The sequence below is a fragment of the Anomalospiza imberbis genome, chromosome 8, assembly GCF_031753505.1.
Source record: "Anomalospiza imberbis isolate Cuckoo-Finch-1a 21T00152 chromosome 8, ASM3175350v1, whole genome shotgun sequence".
NCBI classification, from domain to species: Eukaryota; Metazoa; Chordata; class Aves; order Passeriformes; family Viduidae; genus Anomalospiza; species Anomalospiza imberbis.
In genome coordinates, this window is record NC_089688.1 from 7,129,596 (window position 1) to 7,151,713 (window position 22,118).

Genomic DNA, 22,118 nt, shown 5'->3' on the forward strand with positions numbered 1-22,118 from the left:
CGCAATGTATGCAGAGTCACAGCAAGACTTCTGGCAGCAGCAAAAGCCTTACATGCTGACAAAGAGTGGTCACTCCTTCCTGGCAGCAGCAATAGGGGCTGCTGCACATGAGCTGGAAGGTGACTAGAGGCTCCCTGCCCAACTGCAGAACAGGGAAAAAAAACAAAGGCAGAAGGAAAGAAAACAAAATGGAAGACCAGAAGAAAAGCAGCAGCAGAATACAAGACCAAATGGGTGGCTGCCTGCATCCGTGGGAATGCGTTATTCCCTAAAGCATTGCAGGAGTTCGTCCCTAAAGCAGCACATCAAGGGACTGGATGAGAGTGGCACAGAGCCAGGTGAGCAGCAGCCCCTCAGCCCTGGCGTGCAGCTCTGCAGCTCCCCGGGTGACAGGCCCAGCTGGGTCACTGCAGAGCCCGGGGCTCCCGGCAGGAAGGGAGCACAGCCAGGTGTGCGAGGCCACACGGGCTGATGTGTGACACTGCCTTTGTGAAGTGCTGCAGGACCAACTGCTCGGGAGCACAGGCATTACCAAAAATGGTTTGGAGCTTCCAACCCTCCAACATCCCACTTTCCTTCCACAGCTGTTTCATTTATTTCTTCATGCCCAGTATAATCTCTAATGGTGGTTTAAAGCCTCAGTTTCTCAAACCATGGGTACACACATCTAAAACCAGCAGTCACTATTAGCTGCTGTGCATCCCTCAGTACTTAATAAGCCAAAGGAACACAGGACAGGATGCTGTCACAGCTTCCTTAGTGAGCCAGCTAACAGTGATCTGCCTTTTTTCCCCATAAATAAAGGCCAAGATGAATTCCTCACTTCCCTGTACCTCCCCAGCTACTGCCTTCCTCCCTGTTTCTCTGAGAGTCAACCTGAGAGACCAGTGCCAGTGGTTCAGACCTCTTAAATTCTTGCAAGCCAAAACAAAACATTTTTCTTCATGTTATATTTTATATGTGGAATAAATTGCTTTTGTGGTTATTAAATGCCCCCATGATGTGCTGACATTTAACCATCCCTTCAAGCTCTTTAGTTTACATTTTTAGTTTGACATTATCCCTCAATTCTTTTAATGAATTATGCAGTTTTGTGGTAAACTGAGCAGTAAATCATACAACCTCTTTACAGCTGGTTTTACAAAATGAGCTTTAAGGACAGCACAGAGAGAGGACCACAATACTAAAAAAAAAAAAAAAAAAAAAAAAAAAAAAAAAAAACCCAAAAAAACAAACCAAAAAAACCAACAAACCAAAATCAACAAACAAATAAGCTGTTCCATCCTTCTATCCTGCCTGCAGCTTTGAGCTGAGCACTCACTGCCTATTTTCTCCTGTTTTCAAAGACTTTCAGCCTTTGCCAGGGGCTCACGTGCTTGAAGGCTGCACTTTGTACACATGGCAGGTGGGCACACCCCACCCTCCCTCCCTCCCACCGCCCAGCCTTTGCAAGTACAGTTTCCCTGCTTTGTCTCCCGAAGAGTGCATGGCAGGTATTTCCTCATGCAGTTGGAGGCTGTGCAGTCAACTTCTCTGTAGGTTCAGTGAGAATGGAAAAACATGGTTGCAGGAGACAGAGGCAGCAATAGTGTGGAAAACTGCACACAGCCCAGGAATTGCTGGGTCTGGCCCAGCACACCTGGAACAACTTCAGCTCTTTCCAAGCACAGCTCAGTAGTCATCCAGATGATGTAAGACAAACTAATTGAGACGTGCAGGTACTTCGATGATGCCAAAACTCTTGCTAGAGATTATTAATACACACTTTTGTGCGAGGAAACCACTGAAGCTTTGTATTCTTACTGCAAGAATCAAGTGGAACAAGCTGTCAGTTTGCAAACCACTTTGCACTGAAGCACCAAGAAAATTTCTGAGTTTAATAGCAGGGTTAGGATGCAGCACAGCGTGCTTAGCTGTCTGTGCAAGCTGCCTCGCCTTGACACCCTTCAACCTGGGGTGTGCCATGGGGGAACCAGGTACAAAAGGGGTAACTATGTTGATCATGAAAGCAAAGAAATCACAGGACACAGAAAAACCTGTCAGAAAATTCCATGAGTAGCTAATCTGCAAAAATTTAGGTTACTTATGATGCCCAGCATATGAGCTGGGAAAGAAAGTATAAATTCCCTATGGAATATTCAAAATGGGAATGTTACATTCCTTTCTAAGAGCACCAAGCTCCACCCTTTGTCCTGAGGCAGGTGGAAAGTCATGAGGAAGTGGCAGATTTTGGGAGACATGAAAATCTGACTGCCTCTGAGTTGTGCTATGCAACATCATTGTTGTATTGCTCAGATTATAGAGAATCCCTGTTCAGCCTGCAGCTGTGTGTATTACTGATGTAATTGAAAGCCAAGCCAGAAAGAAGATGAAAAAAAGAAGAAAAAAGAGAGCAAGAGAGAGAAAACAACACGTTTTAGTTTTGGCCTACGACACTTGGGACATTTTATATCAGAACAAGTGGGCATTTGTCTGGGGTTGGTCTGCATAGACACATCATAGATGCATTTATTATTTATCCAAGCTCTGGGCCTAGAGAAAGCAAAAGGTTTATGTAAACCTCCAGTTGGGATTTCTAGATCTTTACTTAGACATTTTCTGTACCAGCTTTCCAGGCAGACAGCCCACTCAATTAGAAAGCGAGAGGGCAGAAAGGATTCCTTCGTCAGAGAGTGGGTACCATTAAGTGCATGACTTTGAGCTGCTCTTGTGGAGCTGAACTGTAATTTTCCCCAAAGTGGGGATGGGAAGAGCTCTAACTACGTACTGCTGGAAGGAAACTACAGGTATTACTTCTGTCAATACAAAGCTGTCCAAGACCAAGCAGCTCAGCTCTTAGTGCGAAAACAGTAAAGAAGTGATGCTTCTGTCCACCCAATGTAGCCACCCTGGCAAGGAGGGAGCATAAAAGGGCTATCCCAGGTGGGGCATCCCTTTCCCTTCCTTTTCACTATGAAGGGGTAGTCACAAGTCCTGCATCCAAAATTAATAGTGAAATTACATACTCTTAACCTGACTGTTTACACTTGGGTACCTCACTCTTTTTTCTGGACACAATCACTCTGTAGAACTGCTTGGAATGGGATCAAAAATTCCAGGTGGTACTGCACCTCAGGCAATTCCCACAGCTTAAACACTGGTCTTCCAATGGTGCTTACCCTGACGAGGCAGAGGCTGGGGAGATGAAGGTGCACATTGTGTATAGTAAGGGTTTGAGAGCAGTAGAGTCTCAGTTCTTAGGAACAGTCCTATCCAGCAACACAACATTTGATACTTAGCTTTGTAAACATTAGCTCACAGGAATTCGACCATATCTCAGTAATTAAAAGCCTTTTGCTAATAACATTGGCTATGAAAGAGTCGGTGGCCAAATGACGCTCACACTGTGTATCAAAGGTCAAAGAAGCAAATAATTTTTAATTGAATATGCAAATTGCACAAACTCTCTGGATGTAAAGGAATTCAAAGCAAAGATGAGAATTTTGTAAGTGATTCCAGAAACCAAATGATACATCTACCCTTTAATTAATTATTTGCAATTAGAGAGCTCTCAAAAGCAACAGGGGACCATTCCTAACTGGCTTGGGAATTTCAGCCTAAACGACTGGAAGAAGACAAAAAATTTACACTTGCAGACAGAATATAATTTGGGCTTTGAAGGAACATTTCTGTTTACTACAAAACTATTCATTTTCATTTTTCAGATAGCTACAGGCACCACACTACTGTATTCCAGCTATTTATTTTGTGATTTTACAATCCTTATGGTTCCCTCCACCAGGCATATAAAAGCCCCACAAAACCAAAATCTGACAGACCAGGCAGGGACACAATAAAACTGACTTTACACAACGTGTTGTGAAATGCAGTGAACTAAACAAATAGAAGAGCAGGCGGTATATTTTCTTAATTTGTTTCATCTACCTTGGGTGTTGCTTAGAAAGCATTAGGTAGGCATTTGCTAATAACTGTGTGTGTTGCAGCAGATGGTCCTCCACTAAAAATCAGAGCTCAGACAGAGAGCTCTGGGAAGCCCTTGAAGGGCTGAATAAACTGTCAGTCATGTATTTGTGCCTCTCCAGCATTCAGTCTGTAAAGCCAGCCTGTGTGAGCCATATTACCCAAAGGATGTGCAGTTCTCTATCTCTATCCTGCTGAGGTATGGATCCTGCACAGGAAGCATATGGTCTGCAGCTTTTTCCTTTAACCCCTGGTTGCAAAAGAACGGTGGGAAGCAACAGCAAAGCTCAGTGCTCGCTCCTGTGCTGGCCAATGATTGGCCATAAATAGATCAAGATAAGAGACACCTGATTAGTTCTTGACAAAGAGCAAGACTGGATCTAGACAACAAGCTAAGACTGTAACAACAACACTTCCATTACATTTCAATCCCAGGGAATGCTGGACTGTGATTATGTCTCACCTCCTTAATTTCCTTCCCCCATGCTGGCTCACAGATGAATTTTTAGAACCTAATTTTGATGCAGTATCTTTGGACCTCAGCTTCATCAGACATGTTGGGGAACTGAGAGACATCCTCTGCCTCTGTACTAAAGGACTTTTTGTAGTTCAGGATACAGAGTAACCCCCACTTGACTGAAAAAAATTAAAGAGAAGAAAGCACCCTGTGCACATCATCAAGTGTGAAAGACAGTTTGAAGGTAGAGAAAATGCTTTTCAGTGCCATCACTGTGACGTGACTGAAAGCAGCCTTGCTTCCTGGGATACCAGAGTAGTGGTCAGTTTTGCAGCCTGCTGCAAAAGCCTTTGAGATCCAGCCCTCTCCTGCACAGCTACCACCACCACCTCCACTCATACCATGGTCACCCCTCCAGCACAACAGAAAGAAATCAGAAGCTACTCTCCGAGATCAATGCAGCGCATACTGATGTTGATCTACCTTCTATCCAAACCAGCACTTGGTGTAAAGGACTTACAGTGAACTCTGCCATGCCATACTATTGTATGTCAAGAGATGAAGACTCAATATACTCTGGAATATTTTCAATCATGACGTCAGAGCAGATGCCCTGAAGAACCTTTGCCTCTTCCTCCTGTCACTGAAATGTTCTGAGAAGAATACATTTATCTCTCTTATGTGAAGCCAGCTCACAGACTGGGGGGGGGGGAGCATGCATGCACAAAGGAACATTCTCTGTCCTGCTATATTTAAGATACAAATAATTCTACTTGTATCCTGTATAAATGCAAAAGCAGATGACTTAATGATATAGAAAAATGACCTCTATTCCGTGGCACAGAAAAGACTGGCTGCTACTCAAGCACCTTGGCTCCCCTGAGCACACACTGCCCTGCTGCTCCTGTACCAGGACTTGCTCAATTTGTGAAGAACTTGGCCTAACATTTCCCTTCTGGAAGTATCCCTATAAATCAACTAATCCACAAATCATCCTTCACCAAGCACATTGTTACATATATCAGAGATGACTTCTTGACAAAGTCACAGATGTAAAGGAGTCTGTAGAATTTCCTCAATTAGTCAGTGTAGACTCCTAGTACCAAATCTGGTTAAACATAAGATGTCTTCCTTAACAGCAAACCCAAATCACCCACAGGATGATTGTACCTGCTGCTCACATGCATTTTCTTTCCTTAATGTCTGACTTCCAGACTTCAATCCAAAGATATAATTTCTCTAATAAAGAACATGCAGAATAAGCACAAGTGCTGCTAAAATATTTGGCTCTCGAGTTACTTAGTGGTGATATTTTAAAGGATATAAACTCATCCATATTTTTGGCTAAGCAATTTACAGCTGTTCTAAATGCCAAAAAGATGCAGGTGTACTTGTTCAAACACATTCCTGTGGCTTCCTTCTGAGCTGACATTGTTTTTGGGTAACCAAGCTTTCACAAAAGCATCCATCAGCTGTGACAAGACCCGTCGTGGTCAGTGCAGGCCTCATGGGTCTGCCCTGTGCCCCACAGAGCCTGGCAGGGAGAGGTGGGAATAGAGAGCTGCGTGGACTGGGCCATGGCCGTGTGAAGGTAACTTCTCATGGTACAGCTCATTTCCCTGCTTGCACAGGTAGAGGTGCATGTTTTTATAGCTGCTTTCACATTGCAATGGATGCACTGCTTTAAATATCTTCCCCAAAACAGTACAGCAATACCTTTAAAGAAATAAAGCTGCTTTTCAAAGTGATGTTGCCTGTAGAAAGTCTGAAAAACTTTACATACCTGAGCAGAAGGCACATCTGCTCTCTAAGTAGCACTATACAGAGAAAGTGGTTATTGAAATACTGTAGCACTGATTCAAATCAGTGCTGCAGTCCTGTCACACACCCTGCAGCAAAGAAAGTCATCCCTGTGACTGGCACTACATTTTTTTTTTAACTGCATCTTTAGGTAGCATTACCATGCCATTAATCACCTTGTGGATTTACAGCTTTGAGTAATCCAAAATGGACTATAACCAGTCTTATTGCTTTCTTACAAGAAAAAGGGTTCATTATGTCCTCGAAGTTTTTACTCAAATCAGAATGTTCTAATAGCTGAGTACTGATACTCATCACATTTGAGTCAAGATCTTTAATAACCAACTTTGAAACATTACTGTGCCAACCAAATCTTCCCAAGCTTTTCCCATTAATTGCTCTGCCCCATAACTAGTGGTCTCCAACCTGCAGGACTGTCAGACCCAGTGTCACCATACAGGTGCCACTTTTGCCACTCTGTTTAGCAAAGCTTTCATAATGAAAAAGTCAGTGGCCTAGCACCTGCAAAGTACTGAAAGCAAGAGTACTGAGCACAAGTTGCTTGTGTTTCTTGCTCCTGCCTTGAACATGATGTGAGCTCTTGGATGCCCTGATGGTTTCCTGGCCTCAGGAGCTCCCTGTTCTGAAATCTGGTGAAATATTTATGCCCTTTCTCTGTTTCCCATGCAAAGATATGGGGTGCATGGAGGGCTTGGCAGTGGGGCAGGCACCTGCTGGTCCCACTCCACAGAAACCTTTCAAAGGAAGGGGCATCTTTAAAGGTCAGCTTAGCAAATCACCTCCCCAAAAGCACCTGGGGCCCCAGCACAGCTCAGCAGAGCCTGACTCCCTGCAGAGATGTAGTGGTGGTGCTGAAGAGGGGGCAAAGCCTTGAGTCATCACCATACACCTCTTGCAGATAACAGGCTTGATATGCTTCATTACATCAAAAGCTTCAGCCCAGCTGCCAGGATCCATTTTGCAACCCAAAAATGCAAATGCAATTTCCCCATCTAGTGGTCCAGCAGAGTAAAAAAGCCACTTCTCTCGCAGCTGATGGAGGAGTAGCATCTGGCAGGGACATCACCCAGCTGAATGCTCATTCATCCACAACTCTGCTCATCCCAACAGCAAGAAAAAAGCAGCAGAAAAACAGAGATAAACCCTACGGCAGGCAGTAAACCTGCTTAAAAAATCCCTAAACAACAAAAATTTAAAGAACAGACAAAGTAAACAAGCAAAGTATGCTCTAAAGGATGTATAAATAAATGTATTACTTAGGCTGATGCAGGACTTAGTCCAGTGAATTTTAAAATAATCACGAAATTGGTCTGACAAAATATCAGAATTACCTTGGAAACATTGACAAGCCATTAGCTGTGACAGAAAAAAACTGTTTCCTAGAGCTCAAATTCTCATTCACTGGTATAGGGTCTGACAGCCAGTGTTACTAGAGCAACACACAGAAATAATAAACTAAATCCCTTTGGTGAGGCACCTTTCAGCTGCTGTGAATTACAGGTTTACATGGGCCATTCATTGCCATGATTCTCCTCACTGTGATGGGATTTAAAGCAATGCAGGAAGGTAGGCCAGGCACTGCTGCCCCTTCTCTCCTCCTTCACTGCCAGCTGAAATTCTCAGAGGTTTTTGAGGAATGAAGGATAGGGCAAGAGCAAAAGCAACCCCTATCGAAGGTGCTGTGGGGGCAGCAGTGCCAGACACTTCTCTTACTTCTCCAACTGCCACAGAGACAGAGGGTGGTAGAGGCCACTCTCATGTGCTTCCCGACACACAGAGGGTGGTAGAGGCCACTCTCATGTGCTTCCCGACACACAGAGGGTGGTAGAGGCCACTCTCATGTGCTTCCCGACACACTCCCTCAATGAAGGGCAGACTGACATTTGGCACTATTGTGGAAGTAAAATACTTCCCTCATGGCACAGCCCCACACAGTGAGACCCCAGCCCTGGCTCCTGCTTGCCTCCAGCCACTCACCTTTTCCCTGTGTCTTGTCCTCGCAGCAGGAAACTAAACCCCGTGCTGGAGACGTGCCAGCCCTTTCCAGTCTAACCCCAAGACACACTCCATTCCCTTTGTTTTCCACTTTGAGTAATTACCCAAACACAATTGGAGATGACTACCCTGTGGCATTAATGATTAAAGGTTCTTATGGCCAAGAGAATTTAGTATCACCAGCAATACAACCTAACTCCCTTGATGGCAAAACTGGTATCCAAACCAATCCCAGTGCTATGCAGGAATTCTGACTAGTTCAGGTTTTGTTTGGTTTTTTTTTTTGAAAGAATAGTCAGGAAAGTATTTTTTCTTGACCCATCATAATTCATAAACTTCCTCCTCTCTGTCATTTTACAACAGCAGCAGAAAAATGGTTTCTTATTTCCCATTTTGTTTTATGGATTTTCCATAGAGATGATCCAGTGCATGAAAGAATGAGACACACCCACTTCTTTTATATTAAAAAAATCCACTTTAAACATATTTAAACTTATCTGCTCCATGCAGTTTATATATAGTGCTTGGTCTGCTCATGAAAAAAAAAAAACCACAACACGGCTTTATAGAGAATGAGGTATTCCCATAAAGATCAGATTTCATTTTAAGAGAGAAAGCCTAGCTAAAAATCACAAGAGAAAAGGAAATAAATTGGCCAAATGGATCCTGCCTATTCAGAGCTTTACTTTAGGGCTTTTCTTGACCACTCGCTTCAATGTAACAGACAGCATTTCTTCATAACAACCATCCCTTCAAACTGGCCATAGCTGGGAAATAGTTTGATTCTTCTGCAAGCCATGTAAACTATTTTGCTGGCAACATTAACAAGGGAAAATCCCCTAGGGCTGATCTGGTCTGCACAGCCCAGGGAGAAAAGCTGCTTCTGGCCTGTGATTTCAGATGATTCTGGGCTTGGAGAATGTGAAACGCACATGAGACATCAGAGGTGGGGAACCATGGGCATCAAAGGGAAAAAATTTCCCTGACTAGCACATGTTCCCCTGAGCTGATCCTTATCCCTATGATCAGTTGTGCTCATTCCTCACAGGGAGGACTTGGAGAGAAAGAAAGGGAGCACTGCCAGATAGCTGAAGGGAAAAGCACAGCTATATCTACATCCATTTTGTTGTAGCTCTAAAGAGGACAAGACAAGCCTTTTCAGGTTTTATTATTATTGGAAGCAGCAGAGGCTGGGAACTTGGGGAGCACCAGGATTTGGTGCGAACTTCAAGTACAGGAAGGTAATGATGGGACTTGGGGTGGGACAAAGCTGTTGGGTTTTTTTGGTTTGGCTCTATTTCAGAAAAATATAATTACGTACGCACCACAGAAGAGAAATTAGAAGCTCCCTCATATCCAAGGGAGACAGCACAGCAGTCTCAGCTGTGAAAAATCCAAGAACAGTCAGAGCAGCACCTGGAAAAGCACAGGGTGCTGGGATCCCCATCATTTGCAAGAGTGGAAAGTGTCTTGAGAAAAGGGAGTTTCCCCTCCCTTTAGCTTTTAGAGACTTACAGGTTCTCTGTACAATTCCCAGCATTCTCAATACTCACCATTTCTCTCACAAGCAAGAGGTGAAACCTCTGGGAAGAGATGCCCCCTGTAACTGGTCTGACAACACAGACCTCACCAGGTGGTTTGTACATTTCTGGTACAAGGCAGCTCCGAGTTCCTCCCAATGTTTTCTTGTTTTAGTGCTAGCTGGCAGATGAAGTTTTGTATGGTGTTTTTCCAGAAAGTGCTGTCAAAGGGCCATTACACCTCTGAAACCACCAAGATCTCATTGCTTTCCCCTAAAGAAGGAGGCTCTTTCCTCCTTCCCCTACGTCAATGAATAATTTTTTCTCAAACATGCCGTTGGATTCAGAGGACCCAAACCACTCTCTCCACAGAACACAAACAACTTAGAGAGCAGCCTGAAAACTTTCCCACACTGAGGTTTTCACCTTCTCCCCTCCCTGCTGGAGGATTGCTCTGAAACCAGGACAGTAATTCAGTTTTCTGGCTCTCTCCCTTTTCACTCCTTCATTTAGTGTTAACAAAACACAACTGCGTGCCAAACACAGCGCAATATCTGTGGAGAGGACATGCATCTGGGACAGACAGAATCAGGAGCTGCAGCTCATTTCCCACAAGCCACGTCAGAGGACAACCCTCCCCCTGGACCACTGAGCCTGGCCAAACCATGGCTTCAGGCACAGGGCAGCACATCCCAGTGGCTGGGTTGTGGAGGTCATGCCATGAAAACTTCACGTGACCTACAAACACTGACACCAGCTGCCAGCAAGCAGGCAGGGGAGAAAATACTGTACACAGTAAATACCAACGTGCCGGATAAAGCCCTGCCCACAACCCCATGGGTTAGCCACAGACCGCCAGCATCACCCAGCCCCAGATCACGCACTTGCCCCTCCCGGCCTCCATGTCTGCTTTTCAATTTGTTCCTCAAAGAAGCTTAGGAGTCACTCAGTAATAAGGGGTGCAGAGACAACTTTCTCTCAAGAACTGAAATGTCAAGACGACTCATGAAAGCCTGGTTGGAGCCTTTCGCAACAGGAAGGAGGTTGCTACAGCAGTAATTTACTGTGGTAGGTTTTGCAGTATGATTGCAACATATCATTACACCAGTTTTATCCTTTTCCATTTGGCAGACGCCAATTCCTCCCTCTGTTCCTCACAGAGCATAAGCCAACATGGCTGCATTTCAATGGCTCCCAACTCTGCCAATAAAAATATATTTAAAAAACCCCAACAACTGAAAATTCTCACAATTGCATTAGCTTACTCAAAACTAATACGTACTTATATACACACACGTAAGTAAAAAATATACACAGGTCAGCCAACTTTAAAGGGTGGCGCCATGAAATGGTGGGGTTGGTCTCTGTGAACAGTTAAAACAAACAAAAGAAAGGTTGAGTAGGAGCCTGAAATGAGATGGGCTGTGCAGGTCTCCAGGCAGATAAACTCGTGCTTAGCTGATAGTCTGCTGCCTCAAATGCTTTAGGTACTTTCCAGGCACAAAGAGAAACCACACGCCCTCTTTGAGAGACTTCTGTGCATTACAGACCGTGGAGTTGCAAGTCACAGACCACAGGAACAGCAGAGAATTAATGTTCTATTGGAGCCAGGGGGAGGGAGCATTCAGGAAATAAAATGTTTACTGTGATGTTTTCCCCCACCCCCAGGATGTGTTCGTCCTGCAGACCAACAGTCCAGTGCTAGAAAGAGAGGTGCTCATTAGGAGCCTTTCTGAGAGAGGCTCAAGTGAGAATTCCAGTTGCTGATGAGCATCCCTCTCCAGGTTTGGCAAAACAGGGATCTTTCCAATAGTGTTATAGATCTGTCACCTGCAAGAGCCTCTGTTGTTCGTACAATCAATGTGTGGGGAAAGGCATTTTCCTCACTTGCTATGTTTTTTGGAGATGGCAATGGGGCAATTTTTGGGCATATGCCAGCTGGAGGAAGGTGCATAAAAGTCTAAATTCTCCTATTTGATTCCATTTAAGATCTTCAGACTTTATATCTATTTGAGACCAGGGCATTACATTACATTAATCTTCCCATCTAAGTGATGGCGAAAGAGGGAGTTGATATCAGCTCAGATTACCTCACTTAGTGGAAGATAGTCCTGAGATATTTTCAGAGGATGGAAAAAACAAGACAACATATTAATTTCTTAATTGAAAGAAAATAAATTGTTGCAAGGTACTGAGCTTATCCTTCTGGGGAACTGTCTGTAATTCAACTGAACCAATATAGTTCTCATTCAGGGAAGGAACTCCATTTTAAAAGATATTAAATAAAATATTTGTGACAGTTGCAACCATTCCACAGCTCAAGTCTAAGGAATTAGCAATTAACATTCAATGATAAGCCTGTATTTGCATTTGTATCTAGATGCTAAACTTTGCCTGAGCTTCAGTGCAATCAAGAAACACTCATTTTTCAAATGTATTATATACAAATGGATTCATAGTTGTACCAGACTTTGAGGGGATGGCAGGGGGGAAGAAGAGAGAAATAGAGAAGCAGTCACTAATCTTTCTTATACTTAAATTCTTGTTTATGATTTCAGTGGTGCAGCATAAATAATGATGAGGAATGAAAGAATTTATATTTTCTCATTTAACAATGTGAAGCTACAAAAAATATTTTCATTAAAAATGGACTTCAATATCTTGTCAGAACAATAAGCCCATTCTCTTTAAGGTCAGCTATTACACTTTCAGAGAAAAACAAAAAAGAATAATCTTCTTAATCCTAAGTGACTACTCTAAATGAAACAATGAATGACTTATTTCTTTCCATCCTTCAACATATATTATCAGCAAAAAAATTAATGAAGAGCAACTCCAGTGAAGAACCCTCTGAGAGTTTTCTAAATGTGGATCTGTTCAGCGCAGAATAGCAAATGTATCTGTGTGGTCAATAGAGTGAATGAATTTGCAGGAAACAAATCTGCAGAAGGGGTAACTGATCAGTAAGAAGGAAAAACTTGCATGTTGTGTAATATTTCTATATGAAATATATTCGAACATGAGTGTCTCTATATGCAGGTAGACCATTCGATGATGAAAAGCTGTTTTACAGTTCATTTTAATGATTAAATTTCATAAAGCGAACCATCTACTTCCTCATGCTTTCTGTACTGCAGTGGGCCCCACTTCTTGGCCACTTGGTCAGCTGCACTTGGGCACAAATCCCAAAAGCAGTTCCTTGGGAAGATAAATTTCACCCACCCAACACTTGGGTGAGCAAATCTGAGCTTGTACGGGAGGGGAGCGGTGAGGGAGGGAAGGTTTGTCTGTGCATATAAAGATCCAGAAAAGGAAGATGAAGATTTATCATGGTTTGTTTACTTTCCTATACAATTCTCAATTTGTTGAATGTTATTGCAGAAGAGTTTCTTGCTTCTGCTTACTCAGGAATCCAAACATAATTTAAATATTCATGTCCATATTACAACACTGCAAAAACTTTTACTTTTTAAAATAAATAAATGGTTAAAGTCACAAGGGAAATGTCAAGAGGTTTTAGTACCACAAGGTCCTTTTCTGACTATTTAAGAAAACTTCATTTTAAGCACTGTGCAGTCAATCTCTGAATAAAAGTTCTGAAAGAACTAATCCTTCAGAAATTAAACTTTTATGAAACCCGTTTATCACTCTTATTTAATAACTCTTTCAGGTGTAAGTCTCAAACTGAATGCAAGCCTAGTGGCAAGAGAAAACTGAGCAAACAGAAGTAGTTGTGAATTTCTACTGCAGATAATCAGTGTGTGTATAAAACAAAATGATAAATTTTTTCAAGAAAATCTAGAAATTCCACCAAGTTTGCAAACTAGAGATCACCTCAACTGTATAAAATCTTTATCAGTGCTGGACCTCCATTAAATTAAATTGTGTAAATCCTTGATGTAGAGGAAGTGAAGGTTTCTAACACTAAGAAAATTATATACAGGCAGATTAAAAGAAAATACCAACAGAAAGCCTTTGAGAAAATTCAGAGCAAAACCTTTACTCTAGAAACTAGGCTGAAACCAAACCAACATAATTCCAATTTTAAAATAGGAATGCACACACTTCCAAATGACAGAGGATTAAGTTGAGGGATGGAAGATGCACTTCATTTACTTTACATGATAGCATTAATAAGATCATTTACTTGAAGCAACATAAATTTTATAAGGACTACCCTACCTGGTGGTCATCAGGGAAGAAAATGTCATTGGATATCTTCATTAGTGGCACTGAGCAGACATTTTCAAACAAGTTTCCATAATGACCAACTCCTTCCTAAAAAGGCAATAGCTCATTTGGAGCCCATCCCTGAGTTAGCATGGCTGGAACTGTTTCCTACTGCTATTGAACTTAAAATTCATTTTTTTATCAATACAAACTTCTTGCCCTTTTATTATACAGCTGCTCAGAATTGTAAGAATCATAGTCCTAGAACTCTGAATAATCCTGAGTAACATCTACTTGAACTGTCCCAAATGACTTGACACCTTCAGCAGTGCTGTCCCTCACTGGTCACCTGTTTTCCCACATAGCTGTGAGTTCATTAAACAGTGGGTTGCTCTGTATTCCCAATGGAGATCATATCCCATATGAACATTGGCCATTTGTTCCTCCCTTATTTTATTTGTGTTTATAAATCCATTAAAAAACCAGCCAAACGAAAAAAAAAAAATCCAAAAGAGAATCATCTTATCCTAAAAAAGCTTATTATCTATACAAACGTGTGTTGAAGTCCTTACAGTAACTTTTCACATCCAAAGACACTATATGAAGTAGGTGCTTTTGTTCTTGACACAACCTTAAAAAACAGGAAGTATGATGATATGATTTGATTTGGTATGATTTGTCTCTGTTTACTACAGCATTCCACTTCTACCAAACTTTTGATGTAACTTTTATTTCTATATTCTGACTTAAACTGGGTATTTATTTTCATGCCCTTTTTTTTTGTTTGTTGATATGTGCAGTATTTCTTTCTTGTCTGGTTTTATGTGCTGTGGTTGACAGGGGCTATTTACTTGCAATAGAGTTTGCTACTCCCTCACAAATTTATTATATTCTATTATTTTAAATCCTGGGATTACAGGATTTTCATTATTTCAACCACTTGTGATGTGTCACTTATATTTCTGAAGTCTTCCACGCACAATGGTTTTTCCATTTTGAAAAAGAAATGCATCTAAGCCTTGGAGAAGTATAATGCCACCAGAATAACTACAGCCAACCAGGTTTGGCTGACGTGAAGCCCATCTTTCTTGCAAACAATTTCTCCAAATGCTGTCCCACTTCCTAGGAGACCTAAACTCTGCATCCTTAACGCTACCTTTTCAACTCTGTATCCCCCTTTACTGCCTAGCCCTGGCTCTGCAGATGGTCACACCCTGAGTGCCCCGTGAGAGCACCCTCAGCTTGAGGGTGCAGATCTCAACATGACCGTCACCATCAGCCTTTCTCTCTCCCCTCCATCTCAGCAGCACAACTGCCACAGACAGAAATGGAAACACAATCAAATGCTTGGATGTCTTCATAGCGGAGTTAAAAAAAAATAGAGAAGGTGAGGCCTCTCTGATCTAGGAAGCTGCTGGCATAGCAACAGCAGAGAGGGAAATTGGTGTGGAATGTTTTTCAGCAGCAAATCATTATTTTTAATGAGTCTAAGGGCGACCCTTCCCTGCTTAGTAGGCTCCTTGGCAGAGAGCTGTCTGTAAGGGAGGAGAAAAAACAGTTCTTTGTCAATTTGGAATTAAAATTTCCAAAGTCTCCCATGAAAATTGGATTTTCAACGGATGATGAGGCAAATTTAGATCTGAACATGAAAAGCTAATTGAAAACAAGGTCAAGGTGACTCATGTCTTTACATTAAAACAACACATGTTCATTAAATATTAAATTAAAATATTGGCAAACAATCTTGATTCTATTTTTTAAGAAACTGGAAAAGTTACAGACTGAAGAAATGAATTGGAGATAATTTAATGTTTATGGATTTCAGTAAGAAAGCTGATACACTGCTTTTTGAGATCCTGAGGGAAACCATTAATTAAGTTGGCTTGCTCTAAAATGCAGTTAAATTGATACAAAGCAGACTACAGAGCTTCAGAAAAAAAAATCATAAACTAGAGTCCTCCCAGCATCTATTAGAGCTTTGACAGAGCAAGCGAAGGCCCTTCAGACTCTGCATAAGGGAACTGAATAGCCAGGTTGGGAGAAGCTTTCCTTTTCAAGTAGACATGGTGCTAAATACCCAAGGAGCTGCTGAAAATGACAGAAAGACCTCGAAATGGCAGAGCTAATGAAGCAAGGTTTGTGTGGGACCTTGCCTGCACTCGGTGCCTAGGAAACAGGGAATCTGACTGGAAGTCTGTCAGTCTTCAAAAACAGCAACAGCAAAGACGATCTGGCTGTGACACCAGAGAGCAAATTACACTGCAGTGCACAGGGGATGCTACAGCCAAGTAACTCAGAAACTGGGCGGCTACAGTTGTCTTCTTTTAAGGATTTCTGTGCCCATGGTCACCAGCTAACGTTATTGATATTTCCTGCTTCATGTATGCAAGATCAAACACCTTCCCTAGCACACGTGTACATATCTCTGACAAAGGGATCTCTGAGTCTGAGCCCACGCAGCTGTCATTGACCTCACAGTCAGTTCTCAGGCTGCCAATACTCAGCTGTCTGTCACAAACACTCAGCAGCCAAAAGGCAAATCATTGGAGAACAAATGGGTGAACTCAGCTATTCGTACAAGCCCCAAACATCTGGAGACTGGCTTATTGCTGAACTACAGCTGAGTCTGTGCCTGACCTGGGTACAGATTGGGAAGTCCATGAAAATGGGTTTTCCTATCAAAGTTGCAGAACATTTGTTTTGCAATCACAGCAGAAAGAGAAGATGGGAAAAGTATTTTCATAATTTTGGGACTTGATTCTCTAGCTAGAAGAAAATGGGGAAATACAGAAACAGATACATGGGAAATGAAGACTATGTTTGCCCCTCCCAACTTTAAACTGCATTTTCTATGGTTATGAGAAAGGCTTATGCTGGCCTAAACTCTACTTGAGCTTTAGGGCTTTACCATACATTTAACACAAAAATTTCTCCTGGGTGAAGAAGTTATACAATTCTGCCCTCGATGATGGATTTTGTGTTCCCAGCCTATGCTCCAAAGCCTTTGACACCAATTCACAGCACACTGGCAGAATGGTAGGAACTGCAGCCTCTATTGAATCACCTCCTCATCTTTGCTGGAAACCACCAGTCTGGAGCACTCCCAAACAGACCAGTGCTGTGCCCTCCCTACAGAATCCAAAGCCACTGAAGACTTTGGGCCAGCTTCCATATTTCAGCCAATGAGCCTGCCCATGTCAGCTGACTGGGCTACAAAGCTTCCTCGATTCCCACATCTGCCTGAGAAGACAATCACAAAAGCCAGGTTCACTCCTCTGGGAAGGTTTTCCCCCAATAGCCTCACCAGTAAGGAAGAAGAAGGTAAAGCAATGGCCTCCCTGTCTCATTGCACATCAGGGCCATGGCAGTCACCAATGCTGTGGCAATCAACTCCCTCCACTGAGAGAATTGTACCTTCGCAAGCTTGGCCTTGATGACCAGATTAATTTCACCCACCTGTCTCTCTGAATGTTTTAATACTGTATGGAATCCTTTAGAGTGTTCCAAACTTTTATTAACAATATACTTCTAATGGGTTTTCATAAAAGCTGAGAAACAATTGCTATTAAGACATCTGTAGATAGCTTATTCCTTATCCTCGGGATATATTTCATTCCTAGTGCATGCAGGAATGTGGCACCAGGTCCAACATATGGGGGAAACTGGCTAAAAACCAAATAGATCAGAAATAATTTTTTGAGCATGAAAATGTTTGCACAATATTCACACAGGTTTTTTGTGTAGTTGTTTTTCTTTTTCATTTTTGCAAGACATATAATTTTAATTATTCAGAGTATTTCAAGGGAAGCAAAATGCACTAAAGAGGTTAATACCAAAGCCCTGATGAAACCCAGTGTTTTGCACTCTAAGCTCTATTATGAATGACAATAAAATGGCCTGGCTGATAACATAGGAATTTGTTCCATCCTTGACATAGTTTCTGCTAGTGCATCAAGTATCCCTCAAAGACCAACATGTTTTCATTGTTAATAGTGAATGTTTACAGAAGCTGTGAAATTAACACATTACTGCAGTGCACAATTCAGAAAAATCTCAAGTTAAAAAGATCTCAGGCTTCAGATTTGCTCTGAGACTTCACAAACACCACTACACTTGTTCTCAGCAATGGGTCTGCACTCGGTCCTGGACCACAGCTCACGTCCAGTGACACAGTTACAGTGCTACCACATTGGATGCAGGGGCTCCAAAGCATATTTGCTTTGTAAGCAAGTAAATTTAGTTGCTAGTAAATTCCTGTCTGCTCAGGAGCTGCTGCTGCTGCTCAGGGCTAAGGTGGAAAGCTCAGCAAATGCACCTGCAGCAAATGTAGCTCCAAAAAAGTCACCACTGAGGTATGTGTAACTGGATTTAAGTCCCTCATATCCTTATTCTATAGATGAGAGAAATCCATCAGAACTTTGTGTACCTTTACAGGCCCTCCAATCTTTAAAATGGTTATGCAAGGAACAAGAAGTCACAATTAATCAAGCAGCTCTTTAAGGGGCTCAGATTGAAAGGCAAACACAAATATCTTGATGATACTGCTCCTCAGGAAAAAATCTGCCTAGTCCATGCCCAGCTCCTGAAGTGACACTTGATACAGATTTTAAGCAGAGAAAAGGTTCTATGTACCCAAATTCCCATGTCTTGTTTCATTTAAGTTTCAAAACAATATAAGTTTGCATGCATGCCTGTTTGAAAAGTGTCCATTAAAAAAGATAAAAACCACAAACCACCACTCACATTTCTGCAATGTCTGTTAGCACAGAATTATTTTGTAAATTGCAGTAAAATACTCAATTGCTGAAATTTCAGACCAATGGTTTAGTCAAGTTGTCATTCTCCAAACATGTACTGACCAAACTGTTTTGGGAATGAACATCAGGAAGATCAAACTGAGATGAAGGGAAGAAAAAACCTCAAGCCTAAATTCTTGGATTTACTGAGGGTGGTTTATTTTCAGTTTTGGGATTAGTTTTTTAAATATAAAATATTTGTTTGCTTATTAAATGCACTGACATATTACATTAAATTTTATTCTGTTGCCTCTTTATGATAAGGATGATAAAGCAGTGGAAATCCAGGCCTGAATGAGAAAACCCTCTTATCTTTTATCACCAACATCATCTAAAAAAATTGAGTTCATTACTATGGAGACAAATCCCACTTCTTCCTGGGAATTAAGTGTCTACATGTCTTGAAAGCTGTCTGGCAAATTTCACACCTAAGCAGAAGAACTGAGAACAGGTTTTTTTTTCTTTTAATTTCCTGCTTTACAAAGAAAAAACCCCAAACTATCCTTATATTGATTAGTTGCACACTTTATCTCATCTATTTTCAGGTTACTTCACCTTGTCAGGAGGCCATCAGGAAGGTGAGGAAAAGAGTGGTATAAGGGTCATATGAGATGTATTAAAAATATATGAGATGGAGGTCTTTTCATACACATGGAGGTTCCCTGGAACCTGGTAATTTGCCTTTTATTATATGGGCACCCTGAATTGTTGCAATAGGGATTTAAGAACATATTTAACTTTTGCTCAGAGGACTTGAATAAATGCTTGAATTGGTCCCAGATTTTAATCTTCCTTCAACCTGTAAATGCTGGTAGGAGATCTGTTGCACCACAGGATTTAAAGAGCTCTGGAGGATTTGCCCCTCTCCCAGGTGAACCACAGCCATGTGGTCCCTGGCAGCCTCTGTGCCTTAACAAAACACCCACGTCCTGTAACCAAACCTCTGCAACATATCAGCTTGGAAGGCACACGGGGAGGGCATAAGGAAAGGAGGAACAAAAAACAGCAGGGAAAGTATTTTTTTTTGATGTTCTTTACTTGGAACACAGAAGCCATTGGCAAGCTCTTGCCTGCACCTCTGTCACTTGCTCTAAGTGAAATAGCCTGCAGGTTTTGGTCCTTGCTGCTGCACTGTCAGTGAACCATAACTTACATTTACAGCCCAAGGATGCAACTGGATTTGAGAACATTTCAGAGAGCTCAGAGGACTGAGCTCTCAGATTTTCTCCACTCTGAGTCAGTTAAAATCCCACATCGATGTTGTGCTCTATGTATGTCAATAGGCTGCAAAAACAGCACTGAAATATTAAATGTCATGTCCAGATGTAGATCAAATGCTTTGTCAAGCTGTGATAATCTCCAACACAAATGTGGACAGTAGAATCACACAGCACTGTAGCTTGAGCACGAGTCCTAGCTGCAAGGGTCCTGGCCCCATTAGAAATTATTCAGGCAGACAAATATTGGAAGTGCAACTGCAGTTTTGGATAGATAGGATAAAATGATCAAAGGAGAACAGACCTTTGCAAACTCTAGAGAGTGGGGTCAGGTTCTTTGAAAACAACCTGTTTTATGATGTACCACTCACTTCTGCTTTCTCTTTATTTAGGTGCCACACAAATGCAGCCACTATTGAGTACTGAGGCAGGAGCTTGTTTTTTTGGAGCAAACTGAGAAATGGTAAAGGTTTTCTCAGATTCTGGAAACTCCAGGTTTCTGCAGCTAGAGGTCAAGAGAGCCCAACTGACAAATTCAAGGGCATGTTTTTATCAGCTCCTCAATGGGTGCTGCCTTTCCCCTCTCACATCAGTCCTCTCCCACTGTCTTTTCCCTTCTGGCAGGAGGGGGACACAGATGAGCAGCTCTGCAGGGCAGGGGCCCAGCTGTCCCCTGGGGCTGGGCTGGCCCTGCAAACATAACACCTCCACACCCTTTGTTATGCTGTCAGAAATCAATACCAAGCAATGCTGAGCCCGCAGCCTTGTGATGGAAAAATAATTTAAAAACAAAACAAAAAAAATCAATAGTCTAAAAGACCCTGGCCAGTCCTGGTCTGCTGAAGAACAGAGGCAGAGAGAAGAGTGCAAGCACAAGGGAGCCACAGTGCAAAATTTACATTTTTGCACTAAGCAAAACTACAGGTGGACTCAGAAAGAAGCCCTGCTTTGAAAAAGGCCAAACATCAGCAAATATCAGCACCCAACACCAGGAAAGCTGTCACAGACCAGCACTGGTAAGGAATAGCATGACAGAGCATTTTACCAAGGCAGGAGCAGCCCTGCTGAACTTATAGGATCACTCTCAAGATCCAGTATCTCTCAGCTGGCTGCAAAATCATCTGATTTACTGACAACACTTTAGAGAGGCACCTAAGACAAATATTAAGATAAAATAAACTCTAATAAAACAAAGCATTAGAGTTGAAATTGAATTGGCTCCCTAACAAGAGCAGATCCATACTGGGACCAGTTTAATTGGTGAGAAAAGGTTAAAATTTTTCCCACTCATATTTTTCATTTGTTCCTTTGAGGTAGAAATAACCATACAGACTTCATAGTGTTTTTTCTTCTAGAGTGCAGGAGCAAGAGGTTATGTGCTGTCCATCCGCAAAAGCATCATGATGCTTTTGTCTGGAAAGGCAAGTTGCTCCCAGGGGCTGAAGAAACCCAGATGGGCAGTAGCTCACACTCAAGAGGCTCCTCTCTTGCCTAGCCAGCAAACCAATGCCAGAAACCAGAGTTACCCCTCACAGTTCTCATTGAAAATGGGGTAAGACTTTGCTCTTGCTGTGGTGGGAGAGTGCAGCTCTGCTGACAGCAGGGCTCCATGTGCTCTTGAGGAGCTGCTGTTTTTTTCTCCTGTGTCCAAAGTCGTCTGTTTATTTTGAAACAGTAACAAAGTCTCTGCTGCTCTCCAGACAATGCTGTTGCTGTGTTAGTTCAAAACATCTCCCCATCCTCTTTGTCTGTCTGGCCACCCTTTGCTGCCTCTGCCTGTCTGTGTGTGATGGGTGGGAGGAGGGTGATTTCCTTTTGCAAAATTACCCCTCTAAATCCTTACCTCAGTTTTTTCTGGACCAACCTAATGTTGCATTCCTCTTCCAGCCACATGTGTCTGCTGTTTCCCAAACTATGGCTTCCTTTTCTGGTCTGTGAGCATAACCCCAGAGCACAACACACTGCCCGCACTGTCCCAGCTGCTCAACATCAACCAGCTCTTTGGGCTGGCAGGATCTTCTCCAGTTGTTCCCCAGAGTGCACAGAAAGAACCCTTCTGAAGGTGAAGGTCAGTGATTTTATATGCTACGTGAATGTTTTCTCCTTATGTTCCTAAAATCATTCCACATTAAAAAAACCCAACCAAACCACAACAAAAACAAAACAAAACCCTTTCACAAGA

The 22,118-nt window shown here is 42.2% G+C and overlaps 1 protein-coding gene and 1 long non-coding RNA gene across 3 annotated transcripts in view; both read right to left on the reverse strand.

Annotated features, from left to right (window-relative positions):
* The window catches only part of PHYHIPL (phytanoyl-CoA 2-hydroxylase interacting protein like), a 127,757-nt gene that overhangs the window by 99,348 nt on the left and 6,291 nt on the right, over window positions 1-22,118 (reverse strand). Inside the window, exon 1 of one of the 2 annotated variants that reach the window (XM_068197165.1) lies at window positions 21,780-21,960. The exons of the other annotated variant lie outside the window; for it this stretch is intronic. The gene's annotated coding sequence lies outside the window, so the exon portion shown is untranslated. Of the gene's footprint in view, window positions 1-21,779; window positions 21,961-22,118 lie in introns of those variants that run through there. 2 annotated transcript variants of the gene reach the window in all.
* Window positions 10,676-16,993, reverse strand: LOC137477863 (uncharacterized). The gene is made up of 3 exons (XR_011001232.1): window positions 15,197-16,993; window positions 13,936-14,031; window positions 10,676-10,738 (listed from the first exon to the last, which is right to left on the reverse strand). It is a non-coding gene; the product is annotated as an uncharacterized lncRNA (long non-coding RNA).